The sequence below is a fragment of the Simochromis diagramma genome, unplaced genomic scaffold (assembly GCF_900408965.1).
Source record: "Simochromis diagramma unplaced genomic scaffold, fSimDia1.1 OVJJ01000816.1, whole genome shotgun sequence".
In the NCBI taxonomy this organism is placed as follows: Eukaryota; Metazoa; Chordata; class Actinopteri; order Cichliformes; family Cichlidae; genus Simochromis; species Simochromis diagramma.
Window position 1 is genome coordinate 4,534,821 of NW_024386908.1, and position 12,976 is coordinate 4,547,796.

A 12,976-nucleotide genomic window follows, 5' to 3' on the forward strand; every position below is an offset into this window, starting at 1 on the left:
AGTGGGAAGGAAAAACTCCCTTTTAACAGGAAGAAAACTCCAGTAGAACCAGGATCAGGGAGGGGTGGGGCCATCTGCTGTGACCAGCTGGGGTGAGAGAAGGAAGACAGGACAAAAGACATGCTGTGGAAGAGAGACAGAGATTAATAACAAATGTGATTCAATGCAGAGAGGTCTATTAACACGTGTTGAGTGAGAAAGGTGACTGAAAAGGAAATACTCAATGCATCATGGGAGTCCCCCAGCAGCCTACACCTATTGCAGGGAGGATTCAGGGTCACCTGATCCAGCCCTAACTATATGCTTTAGTAAAAAGGAAAGTTTTAAGCCAAATCTTAAAAGTAGAGATAGTGTCTGTCTCCCGAATCCAAACTGGAAGCTGGTTCCACAGAAGAAGAGCCTGAAAATTGAAGGCTCTCCCTCCCATTCTACTTTTAAATGCTCTAAAAATAACAAGTAGGCCTGCAGTATGAGAGCAAAGTGCTCTAATGCGGTGATATGGTACTACAAGGTCATTAAGATAAGATGGGGCCTGATTATTTAAGACCTTGTATGTGAGGAGCAGGATTTTGAACTCAATTCTGGATTTAACAGGAAGCCAATGAAGGGAAACCAAAACAGGAGAAATCTGCTCTCTCTTTCTAGTCCCTGTCAGGACTCTTGCTGCAGCATTTTGGATTAAATGAAGGCATGGTAAACTGCATGCTGTGAGTTTAGAGAATCGTTATGCTATAAAAGAATAAATCGTTATGTGATTAAAAAAACGTGCCTAGCTGAATAGTAAATGGTGGAAAGTGTGTAGTTGTGTAGCACTTCTACCCTGCTTGACTTTTGCTTCCTAATGCATACCATGCATGCAATTTCTTTTTAAGTGAAATAGTTCCTGTACGCTATTTCATTAACTATATGTATAGTATTAGATGGAACAAGCAACTACTATAATCATTTAGCTGAAAGACTTGTTCACTTGTAAAAATAGATGCGACATGTGCTTCCAGCTAAATGCGAACATTAGAAAGATGTTCAAGAAACTATTTCCAGTGAGTTCATGTTCATGTTTATTGCTGTGGCCTATTACTTGGAAATGTGCAGTAGTTTCTGTGTAACCAGGATTTGGGGCCGCAAAATGCAAAACTGCCAGTTTTCTGTCTAATTTCATATTAATAACCTATTTTAAGCCACACTCAATACTGCCTTTCTTCTAGCCAACAAGATCATCTAGAAAATATTAACCACATGTCAACCTAGAGTTGCTATGATTTTGTTTCATGTCTTGAACAATAGTAAGTAACATTATTAAGATTTCTAATAGATTTTTCATTGAAACGCTATCTCTATCATGTTAGCTTTCTGATATTGTATCTCGCACATGACAAATCCATTCTTAAAGCGCTTCTTTCTTTCTGCTAAATGATTACAGCAGTAACTTATTCCAACAATCTAAAACAGTTAATCAAATAGCATATAGCATTGGTCACAAAATCCAAGCAGGGTAGATGTGCCACAACTACATACTTACCACAATCTGCTGTTTAGTATGGTTTTCTTCATGTAAGATCATTTCTAGCAGGTTTATTCTCTAAGCTTGACACCCACCATATTCATTTTACATGCAAATATTCACCCAACCTATAGAGGTTAGTCCCTTGATTTTAAAATGTGACATAAAAAGTCATAAAAACAGCTTGTATACATGTCTTATCCAATCTTATGCTGTCTCAAAGTGAAGCACGAGCTGCATGTTTGTAGCATCAGCTCTGGTGTTCTGTCTCTACAAGACAAAGTGCTTAGACTTCAACACACAATCACTCTAGTTGTGCACATAATAAACACAAAAACTAGAATTGATAATGCTGTGCTTTGGGTTAGCTGCTCCGAAGTCTGTGCAGACGGATTAATTAAATAGGAGTGTATCTGTTCTGTCAGATGTATGTGTGAGAGATGAGCTGAAACACCTTCAGTGTATATGCACCATTAGTCTTGATTTTGACTTGGTAATTGATTAATCAATCATTTCAGCATTGCTAGGAAGTTAATGTTCGATTTACTGATATCAGTCAGCCTTTTCTTTTATTTGGACATAGAGAAATCCAAGCCTGAATGAATGTCAACAATGCTTTTTATTACTGCTTTAAAACAAGATGAGGTATCGTATTATTCATCTGAATAAATATTGTGAACACAGCAAGAGGTGTGCCAACATCCCAAAGACATGTGCTAACATGCAAATTGTTATTTGTGCAAATAGTGTAACATTCAAATCAAGCAAATGCATAACAGTCAGTGTGGTTTTAAGAATCAGCTCTTTGTTTTTTATGGCACAAGGTAGGTTTAGGCTACGTCCACATGTACACGGGTATTTTTGAAAACGGAGATTTTCCGTTTTCGTTTTAAAAAATAACCCCGTCCACACGTAAAGGAAATGAAGGAAAACGCTGCTATGAACATGCCAAAGCAACAGGTGGCGATATATTCCTAACCGTGCAGAAATGTTGGCCAATGAGAAGTCTAGAAGCCTCGGTGGGAAAAAGTAAACAAAGATGGGGCATAGAAGCAGAACCGAGTCGTATGTGTGGAGGGACAGTAACTGTGTGTGTATATGTAAGCATTTAAACACTGCAGAGAGTAGAATTAACAGTAACAGTATTGTAGAAATTCATTTCACCGAAACAATAACGTGGCGCACAGTGTGACGTCAAAAAATGCGCACACCTTTGACGCTGCGTTTTCTCCGTTTTTCTAGTCCACACGTAAATGCAAAAACTGAGTTTTCAAAAATATCCACCCTGGCCGGAGTTTTTAAAAATCTTCGTTTTCAGTGACCAAAAACGCCGTTTACGTGTGGACGAAAGGTGCAAACGCATAGACAAATCTGCATTTTCAAAAATACCCGGGTACGTGTGGACGTAGCCTTAATTTTAGCAGTAAGCAGTGATAACAACATTCTAATATATTAAAGCATCGACCAATATTACCTTGTTATTATAAAGTTTCTGCCTCTAGTGAGTGTAAAAATGACTTGTGCAAAGCTGCTACTATTTTATTGGTGACAGGTCATCAGTGCATAGGATTTTACTATCTATTGCCATAGTCAAGCATCAAGAGCCTATTTAAGTCATTTACGATTGTTGCACTTGATTTATTGGCCCTTGAGGTTACAGCCTGATCTGGACTAAAGTGATGGTCTGACGCCATGACTGCATGGCATTGCCATCAATGGAGTGCTTCTGCTGGGCTACCAAAACATGCTAAACATTCACTGCTTCCACCTTGTCTCAAGTGACTATTTTCTGCTTATCGCCTTTGATTAGACAAAGCCAATAGTTTGATTATAATGTTATTTGCATGGCCACTTTTAGCTATTTTCATTAGTAAACCACAGAGCGTTATTAGAAAAGAATCAACTGACCATTCAACACTGAAAATAATTGGTTGTTGCGTCCCTTTGCTGACCTGACACCTTCATCAGCGACTGCTAATTTCATTGTACGAGTATAGCAAATTAATGGGCCTATTTGAAGTGACAGGTGGTATATTGTTTGTGGCAGCCCAACATGTATGATAGAATTACTTGATCAAATCGACCGGGTACTAATCATTCTGAGCACATTCGAGATTAAAAGAAAAGAACAGTTTGTTCTGGATCCTCTGATGTATCTGTTCCGTTCCCAAATCAGCAAAGGATCAGACTGTGACGGCATTTGTGAGGAGGTGTCGCTTGTCTTTCTCTCACTACAATAGCTGGTGATTTTCTATTTCCTGGCCTTGTGGTGTGTTTGGGTGAGACACAGAACATTCCAGCACTCGATGTACCCAACAGCTCCAGTCTCATTTGGAGGGCTGTGTGCATGCCTCAGTGTCTTGTCATTTTATTTTTCACTGCGTCGATCAGTGCATCTTGCTCATCTCTCCTTCTGCAAGCATCTCTCTTTCACTTTCTCTTTAGATTGGCTTCAACCACACATTTACAAATAAACAGCCCTCCCGGGGTTCATCTCATTTGCCTGCAGCTGTTTTAAAATGATGTGACTCTGTGTTTATTAGAGGGACAGTTGTGTAACCTCATTAGTGCTGGCCTCTGCATGTGGGAAATGTGTCAGAGCCCAGCTGAGCACTGCCATTGGCTCGCAGGTCACACTCCCCTACCGTTCGGCCCCTCCCATTTCCTCCAAATAGGGAATGCTCAGACGCCTGGGTGTGGTCTCCATGGCAACCTTCACTTCAGGAGAGTAGCCTCATGTAAATATCCCCTTTTCCTCTCCTTTCTGTTTTGCTCTCTCGTCTTCTTGTACACCCTTTCCATCCTTTGTATGGCTTCTTTTCTTTTCTGCTATTATTCTAACACAAGATGTCATATTCTGTTTTTGTCCACCTCATCTGTAAGAATGCAAATATAGCTTTTGGTGACTAAAATACAGCGTGTGGATACACGTGTGGATACAAAAGATAAGCATTTTCATTTCCTTTTACTGGCACTCTTTTACCTTTCAAAACCTTTTCTGTCAGGAGAACGACTGACTGCCTGGAGCCTGTTCCCAAATTTATATCCCTCCATCTGAATTCCACTGCCCATTTCTGGGTATGGGCAAGCTCATAAAACACACACAGACACACGCAAGGTGTTTAGAACACGAGGGCCACCCACTCTTTCAATCATATAGTATACACAGCCTCTGTAAATTTGTTTAAGTAAAGGTCATCAGTTATATCCTCTTTAGATGAATACACATACACATATACATACATATAAAAAAAAAAATCCCCACTCGCCCCTGTGGGTGGTCAATCCTTCAAGCTCGGGTCCTCTACCAGAGGCCTGGGAGCTTGAGGGTCCTGCGCAGTATCTTAGCTGTTCCTAGGACTGTGCTCTTCTGGACAGAGATCTTCGCTGTTGTTCCCGGGATCTGCTGGAGCCACTCGCCTAGCTTGGGAGTCACTGCACCTAGTGCTCCGATTACCACTGGGACCACTGTCACCTTCACCCTCCACATCTTCTCGAGCTCTTCTCTGAGCCCTTGGTATTTCTCGAGCTTCTCGTGTTCCTTCTTCCTGATGTTGCTGTCATTCGGAACCGCTACATCGATCACCACGGCCGTCTTCTTCTGTTTGTCTACCACCACTATGTCAGGTTGGTTAGCCACCACCATTTTGTCCGTCTGTATCTGGAAGTCCCACAGGATCTTAGCTCGATCATTCTCCATCACCCTTGGGGGCATCTCCCATTTTGACCTTGGGACTTCCAGGTTATACTCGGCACAGATGTTCCTGTACACTATGCCGGCCACTTGGTTATGGCGTTCCATGTATGCCTTGCCTGCTAGCATCTTACACCCTGCTGTTATGTGCTGGATTGTCTCTGGAGCATCTTTACACAGCCTGCACCTGGGGTATTGCCTGGTGTCATAGACCCCAGCCTCAATGGATCTTGTGCTTAGTGCTTGTTCCTGTGCTGCCATGATTAGTGCTTCCGTGCTGTCTTTCAGTCCAGCTTTGTCCAGCCACTGGTAGGATTTCTGGATATCAGCCACCTCCTCTATCTGCCGGTGGTACATACCGTGCAGGGCCCTGTCCTTCCATGATGGTTCCTCGCCTTCCTCCACTTTCTTGGGTTTCTGCTGCCTGAGGTATTCACCGAACACGCTGTCAGTTGGGGCCATCTTCATGATGTATTCGTGGATGTTCCTTCTCTCATCCTGGACTGTGATGCTGACACTCACCAGTCCCCGGCCCCCTTCCTTCCGCTTAGCGTACAGCCTCAGGGTGCTGGACTTGGGGTGAAACCCTCCATGCATGGTAAGGAGCTTTCTTGTCTTGATGTCAGTGGCTTCTATCTCCTCCTTTGGCCAGCCTATTACCCCAGCAGGGTACCTGATCACGGGCAGGGCGTAGGTGTTGATAGCCCGGATCTTGTTCTTACCATTCAGCTGACTCCTCAGGACTTGCCTGACCCTCTGCAGGTACTTGGTGGTTGCAGCTTTCCTAGCGGCCTCTTCATGGTTCCCATTCGCCTGCGGGACCCCCAGGTACTTGTAAATGTCCTCTATGTCTGCAATGTTGCCTTCTGGTAGTTTGATCCCCTCCGTTCTGACTACCTTCCCTCTCTTTGTTACCATCCGACTACACTTCTCCAGCCTGAACGACATTCCGATGTCATTGCTGTATATCTTGGTGGTGTGGATCAGTGAATCGATGTCTCGTTCACTCTTGGCATACAGCTTGATGTCATCCAGGTGGCTGACAACTGCTCCATTCCGTAGTCTGTATCCGTAGCCGGTATCCGTAGCCAGTCTTGTCAATTATCTCACTGAGGGGGTTAAGGCCTATGCAGAACAGCAGTGGGGACAGAGCATCTCCTTGGTAGATCCCGCACTTGATGGTGACTTGTGCTATGGGCTTGAGGTTGGCCTCCAGTGTTGTCCGCCACATCCCCATTGAGTTCCTGATGAAGGCTCTCAGGGTCCTGTTGATCTTATATAGTTCTAGGCATTCCAGGATCCAGGTGTGGGGCATTGAGTCATAGGCCTTCTTGTAATCAATCCAGGCAGTGCACAGGTTGGTCAGTCTGGTCTTGCAGTCTCGGCTGACTGCTTGGTCTGCCAGTAGCTGGTGTTTTGCGCCTCTGGTATTCTTGCCCATCCCTTTCTGTGCCCCGCTCATGTATTGACCCATGTGCCTGTTCATCTTAGCCGCTATGATGCCTGACAGGAGCTTCCACGTGGTGCTGAGGCAGGTTATTGGTCAGTAGTTGGAGGGGACCGGTCCCTTCTGGGGGTCCTTGAGGATCAGGACTGTCCGGCCTTCGGTTAGCCATTCCGGGTGTCTCTCGTCAATTAGCAGCTGGTTCATTTGTGCTGCCAGGCGCTCGTGGAGGGCAGTCAGCTTCTTCAGCCAGTAGGCGTGAACCATGTCAGGGCCTGGTGCTGTCCAACTCTTCATACTGGAGACCCTTTCTTGGAGGGTATATATATATATATATTAGGGGTGCAACGATACTCGTATCGATATTGAACCGTTTGATACAGTGCTTTCGGTTCGGTACGCATATGTATCGGACAATACAAAATTTTTAATTTATTTTATCAACCTTTCTTCTGACGATGCTGTCTATATATATATATATGTGTGTGTGTGTGTGTACATATATATGTGTACATATATATATGTATATGTGTGTATATATATATGTATATATATATATATATATATGTGTGTGTGTGTGTGTGTGTGTGTGTAGAGAGAGAGAGAGAGAGATGACTCATCTTGTAAATAATCTTTAGTAAAAAAAAAAATATGGAGCATTGTTTATACTAAAGCATTGATTGGCTAAATCTCCTAAGAGCTGCAGTGGCCAATGATAAAGATATCCTTCAGGAATCACCATCATTCAGTTATTTTTGCACGTCAGCCTTTCAATCTGCGTCATTTGTCCTGCAAAGCAGGTGAAATGTGTGAGTGGTTGTTGTTGTGTCTTATCAAGTGAGACATCAGACGGATTCTTGGAAAGCTCAGCCTACAGAACACCCGTTTCCTGGCTGCCGAGCGCTCATCATGTTGACCGTCCACTCCATGACTCACTCCTTCCAGCACTCACTTCTTTCTCTTCCTACTCATATCTCAAGAGCTTTGGTGCTTTGCCTGATTGCAAATCAGTAGTAACGGAAAACGTGTGAGATGAGTGATGGAGGTGCGCAGTGAAGTTAGGAGGGGTAGTGGGAGAGCCCTCTGTGTGTGTGCGTGTGTGTGTGCGTGTGTGTGTGCGTGTGTGTGTGTGTGTATGAGAGAGACACCCAGAAAACCCCTGTAAAACGAGCTGTGGAATACTAAATATAGAGGGGAGCTCTTTTTACACATCAATTTCCCCCGTGTGTGTTGAAATCTTTTAATACATACTCTGAGCGAAGAGAAGTGCTAAAAAATGTTTAATCTGAAGGAAAGAGAGGAAGGAGGGATGATGCAGTTGCAAGAGAAAGAGGAAAATAGGCAAAGGGGCGGAGAGGGGGAAAGCCTGCAGTGCAACACAGTCTGAATTATTCATCGACGTCTGATGGGTCGCCGCAGACGAAGCAACGGAGGGGAAGACAAAGGGGGAGGCAGAGAGAGAGAGGAGGAAAAGGGGAAGGGACGACAAGCAGGGAAGAAAAGAGGAAACATGGGGGGACGGAAGTGCAGACAGCTGGATGGAGGAGAGGAAGTAAAGGGGAACTAGGAGGAAGAATGAAGGAGGAAAAGAGAAGGAAGAGCAATAAAAAGAAAGGGAAATGAGAGATGGAGGGATGAAAGTAAAGAGCAGAAAAGAAGCAGAGAAGAAGGAAAGGAAGGAGGGATACAAGAAGGGAGGGAGATGAGAGACAGCCGGAAAGAGGGAGGGATAGCGCAGTAGTCTGAACTATGCGTTCCCGACACTTGAGTCACGTTTGCACTGTCTGCTTCCGTCACTAGACACACACACACACACACACACCTAAAAACACATCTGGGTACAAGCTGTTTATGTTACAGAAATATAACACACATTTAAGATAAATGCATATGGGGTTACAGAGCATGACAGACCATGCAGAGTCCTACACTGCACATGACAAGCAGGCACCAGCGCCAAATAGCCTCACGCACGTCAAGTGTCTCCTTCAGCGGAAGACCCCACAGCTTAAAAAAAGGGGGAGATTCATCAAACGGTCTCAAAGACACACAAACACACTCACACAGACAGACAGAGGGTAAAGTACACACAGTGACGCGCGTGCAGACAATGTGGGAGGATCTGATGTGCTGCCAACAGATGAAGAGGAAAAAAGGGAGACAGAGCAGGGGAGAGTGTGAGGAAAAGAGAGACGGGTCAAATGAAATAAATGGGGGGAGAACAGCAGGGATAAAAGAGATGGACACACACATGCACACAGATCAAAAATGTCAAAGAGCACACAGAAAGGAGAGCCTGACAATTATACCTGCACGCTTGAGGTAAGTAGCATTGTCAGAGGTATCTAAATTTTCTCAACTTTTCTCAAATTTTAGTGTAAATGCGCCCAAAAACTCTGCGGCAGTACAGAGGAATTGTCCTCAGACTGACGAAATTTAGCAATCATTTTAACATAGAGCAGCAGGAGGCTGCATACAGACAGTACATCAGCCCCAAACTGTGTGTGAAATAGAGAGAGAGAGGTGCACTGCATCCACAAATGCAGAGAGATCATTCAAGGGGAAGGAAACCGACTCACAGGGAAAAAAGTAGAGATGAGACAGAGGGAGAGAGTGAGAGAGAGAGATGGATGCGGATGGAAGGAGGGAGGCAGAACGTGTGAGAGGCAATGGGGTGGCGAAGGAGATAGACAGCACTGCAGCACTGTGAACTCTTTGTCCCTGTCGCATCTCACTCACACACACAAACACACACACACACACACACACACACACAAACAGAGTCGCAGACACACCAAAATAGGCATAGCATGCAGAGGGAATGTCATTTCAATGAAAAGTGCCAAGCCAGACAGCAAACTCCAGACACTGCAGAGACAGACACACCCTAACACACAGCTTCATACATGTCAAAGTTCACTCACAAATGAGATTCGCTTATGCATTTATAAATGTGACACTGCCATTTATTACTGCCATGTATGTTTCTTTGTTTCATCGGGGAACGCAGTTACCTTAACCTTTCCTCGCATTTTGCATGCTGTACTGCACAGGTTTACAACAGTGACTGCGTTCTGCAATTTCCATCATCTGAAGCTTGTTAGATGTGCAACTATGTTGGCCACTTTGCTACACTAGTTTCATATCAGTAAAGTTGAAACAACTGAATTGTTTTGAAAAGAGTCTGTTTCAGCCAAAAGTATCCACTAGAAGTGAGGGCAACGATCCAAATATCGATAGTCATATCGATGCCAGTGCTAGCATCGGTCTCTGTATCGGAATAAATAAATACAAATTTGGGGAAATGAAAAGAATATACCTCAAGCAGTATATTTTGATTTGATGATGAGTCATCTCATAAATCCTGACACACTGCTCTCCATTCCACAAGTTGCCTTTTATGAGTTTAAAGTATTGGTATCAATATTGATATCAGTAACACTGGCCCTAATAAAATAATCTAATAAAATATGAAAGCACTCATAAAAGCAGACCTTTTAGTGCTTCAGCTTAAACGTGTGCATCAAAAGTTGGATATATATTGTATACATGTGCACTTACGGACTATCACTACGAATCGCTAAATGCAGGGTTATCTGAGGACAACAACAAGCAGAGAGAGAGGAAAACTGCAGTTCCTTTCATGTTCTTTGATTTCATTTCACCCCATGTTGAACAAAAAAGTCCAAGGTCAGGGTATGACAGAAAGTAGTAGTAGTACATTGGAAATAATTTGTTTTTATTACTGCTCTAAAAAGGCATACTTGAAGGGGGAAAAGTGCTGCATAAAGAAAAGAAATAAAATACATTTATTTGAAACTCTCACTCTTTCTTTTTGTTTACCTCTTCACCACTGAGCAATCAAAGGTATCCTTTGCCCCACAATGGTGCTGGAGCCTCTTAAAGCCTTAAAAATTACCTACAGTAATAACCCAAGTTAATTAGCACAAAGATCAATAATTATGGTCCCACATTTTTGTGTTTTTCAGCATGAATTATAGCACCACATTGATTTTGTACTCAGCTGAGTCGGTGAACCTTTAGACCTCCACCTTCTCCATGACCACAACATCTGAGTGTTTTTTTTTTGAGGATACTGTGCATAAGAGCTTCTGGCTTTCGGGATCAAATGTGTTTATAGCTGTAATGTGGAACTTCAGCAGTTAAAATCCCCTCATCACTCAACCCTTCTCTTGGGATTGGATTGATTGGATCAGTGATTGGATTTACACTACATGGGCAAATATACTGGACCACTTACACATAACATCCACAAGAGCTGCTCAGCGATGGAAACCCACACCATGAAGCTACTGGTGTACAGTATTGGTGCTGATGTTAATGCCAGGGGAAGTTTGAAACTCTGCAGGGCGATTGTGACACTAAGAACCTCAGCACATTGCAACTCCGTCCTTTGGCTTTGCACAGTCTCCCACTTCATGGGTGAGTTGCTGTGGAAAACCTGTTGTTGTTTTTTTAAGTTCATATTTTGATACAAAAAAATTATAATAATTGGAGAAATTCCAAAGATTTGAGTTTAGATTAAAACACTTCTGCAAGAAATTGTTTTCAGTAAACTTTTTCAGTTACCCAGAACCATTTGAGAAAGGTTACTATTAGCCTTAAGCCTTGTGTCAGGACTGTGTGTGTTTCTCTATGCGTGTATAAGAATGTGTAATGACCCAGATTCTCTATATGGTACAATGTATTTTTCAAAATGATGATTAAAACTTCAATGCTTCATATAGGAAGGGGAGCAGGGCTCTAGAGACAGAGAGTGAAACATGCATGTTAAAAGAAAAGATGAGAAATATTAAAGTATGATTGAAACAGAAAATCAACTAAATAATTTATATTCTGAATAAAGAGCAAAGAATAAGCTTTTCTTTCCTGAGGCAGACCTGAGGTCAGAAAGCCATAACAATGGCTAAAAGCCAAACCCTTGACCTTTAGCCAATCATAGTTTGTGGTTTATTTAAAAAGGGGTTACTGTGGTATGTTTTAAGTCAGGACTTTGACCTTTTTTGTGTTTTAGTCCATTTTATAAGGTCAAGGCTAAGAGCTGTTGTTTCCCAAGCTAATTTTTTTACCGTTATTTTTACAGGGTTAAAATTTACTCTGTTAGTGTTGGTTCATGTGTTCAACAAGCTCTTAATGTACATCTGGATGACTACAAGTTCCCCCGTGAGCAATGGGAGTATATTTCTTCAGTTACATATTCATAATGATATAGTCTAGATCAGGGGTCGGCAACCTTTCTGATGATATGTGCCATCTAAAATTTCCTCAGAAGTCAGTGTGGCATTTGATTGAATTAGCAATAAATTTTTCTAACGCTCTATATTAACAGTTACACACTATATTCTTTTTTGGTTTATAGAATTATATATAAACTTTATAGAATTACATATGCTTGCAGATGTTGGCAGCTATCAGCGAATAGTTATCAGCTATTTTGAACCAAAAAAGACTTTTTATCCATAATAGCAAATGAACTGTACAACAGAAAATACAAATGCTATTTATGGTCTCCTCACAAGAATGATAAGAAAAATAAACTGGGCCAATATGGCATGTTTGTTAATACAGAGACACATATGTTAATGTGATCTCTGGTGTCCCACTCAAAGACACAGGTCTCCGAGTGTCCAGCATTCAGACCTGAGGACTCATGTGAGAGAAAATCTGCTCAGACAGATATGTAGAGCCAAATACTGTCAATAAGGCCTCTGCAATGTTCTGAAGGCAGTTAACCTTTTCAGGTAGTGATGTCCAGCAGGTGAACATGCAGCTCCATGAACACGCACAGCTATGGATTCCAGCTGCAAACTTTGACCCCCACACAGTCGAGCTTTTCAGTTCAATCAGCTGCATTTTGATGTCCTCTGTGTCCAACCAGTTAATGCGAGACAAATCCAGCTGCTCATTAAAGCTTTCTGGTTTGATCAGAAAAGAAAACATTGGTCCATACACCTGAAAGTCCCAAAAATGCATTGTGAATTCTGTCTCGAGTCTACGGATGTATTCGTGTATTTCCCTATTGCCGATGCTGTGCTGAGCGGACAGCTGCTGAAGCATTTGAAGTGTTGGAATGTGGAAAGCTAACAACGTCCCTCTAACCGGTAGGCTAAGTTATTTTTAGCCAATTACAAGCTGAATCTGGTAGTTGGGGTTGTTAGCTAAGATACCGTCATTAAGAAGCGGCACAACTAATGTGTCTATGCGAGCTGATTTGCGATGTGCACCGCTGGCCTGGCCATTTATTTTTTTTAATGCACATTAATTAACTGTGTCGGACTCCTGCCATCAGTTAACCCTTAGCGTGCCAGCTGTGGCA